The sequence below is a fragment of the Etheostoma spectabile genome, chromosome 17, assembly GCF_008692095.1.
Source record: "Etheostoma spectabile isolate EspeVRDwgs_2016 chromosome 17, UIUC_Espe_1.0, whole genome shotgun sequence".
Classification (NCBI taxonomy): Eukaryota; Metazoa; Chordata; class Actinopteri; order Perciformes; family Percidae; genus Etheostoma; species Etheostoma spectabile.
Genome location: NC_045749.1, coordinates 6,592,873 through 6,594,308, shown reverse-complemented (window position 1 = coordinate 6,594,308; position 1,436 = coordinate 6,592,873). Strand labels below are relative to the sequence as shown.

Here is a 1,436-nt window from a genome sequence, read left to right as displayed (position 1 = left end):
CAGCTAGCAAACTGCACACGATGGAAGACAATGCTAATATTGTCGACCTGAATTTGGGGAAGCCATTTGAAAGTCTTCCTTACAAAGAGAAACTTATAATTAAACAGCAGGGCGGATCAACACCTAAGCTTGATTTATTAAAACCTAAGATTGATTTAGTGCAAAAGATAGGTCAAAGTAACTGGTATTTTCAGCTCTCCTGGTATGACAATGTTAGCTGGCTGACTGGAAGTGCTGTGACAAACATAATGTACTGCAGGCCGTGACCACATGGTAAAACAGTCACTGTGAGCATGTCATGATCTTAAAGCTGTGCCAAGTACAGCCTAACAGAACTGCTAGCATGGCTGTAGACTCTTTCTATTTTCGCGTCCAAAAAATACAGTCACACGTCATTTAATATGATCAATCCCCAGAGTTATAAATCATTACTCAAGTGCAAACACTATGATCCAGAAATGATGCACTAAGCAATAACTTCCAAAATAATTCCCTTGTAAGTTACTCGACAAAACACTTAATAATCAGTAACAAAACACCTCCGAAATAACGGTAAATAATGTTTTCTGTAAATATGGTGTTTGTTCTAGCCAATCAGCTATTGGGGTGAATACTTGGTCCCCTACTCTTTTTAGGAGAGTGTATTAAACACTGTAGAAGTGCTGACTTTTGTGTTGCACGATGCTTCATTGGACAGAAATACATTTTAACAAATTACACATATTAGCATTTTAGCGTTTTGTGATTTGATGACACTATCAGCCGTATGAAAGATTTTTTTGTCAGAGGCTTCCTGTTACAAAAATAAGTCAGTTTTATGATGTGACAATGCTGTGGTTAAGGTTTCATTGGGTTTAAGAAACCATCATGGTTTGATTTAAATTGCCTCGTTGTCATTGTTACAGTAATATACTTGGTTAAGGTTAGGGAACAATCCTGCTTTCTCATGCCTGAAAAAAAAAGCGTTGAATCAAAAGCTATGGTTTTCGGTGTGATATTGGATTACATACTTCACAGTGGCGTACAGAGTTAGACTTTTTGATAACCTTTGTTTAGATTAAGATGTTTGTGAATATTTTATAGAGCCTGACTGATTATACGTGTGTATAGTGGTGTTGGAGGGTTGTTGCAGCGTTAGGCTCCTGCTCTTTCAGCTGGAAGCTCTGGTTCAGCCTGGAGGTCCCTTCCTCTACTTGAGCAGATGGTGGGACGCAAAGTACTCAGTGACCCTCTCATACACCCTGCAGGGCCTTAACATGTGTGTGCGTCTGTGTGTCAAAGCAAGTGTGTGTCTTCTGTTTGTTACAGAAATTTTCATACACTTGATATACTACATGCCATAGGAGTCAAGATTGCAGTGACTCAGCCATATAGGATTGTGTGCATACTAACACGATAACTACAGTAACACACACACACACACACACACACACACA

General features: G+C 39.1%; 1 protein-coding gene across 1 annotated transcript in view; it reads left to right on the top strand.

Annotated features, from left to right (window-relative positions):
• camkmt (calmodulin-lysine N-methyltransferase) overlaps positions 1–1,436 on the top strand; it is a 110,162-nt gene that overhangs the window by 81,540 nt on the left and 27,186 nt on the right. The window lies entirely within an intron of this gene.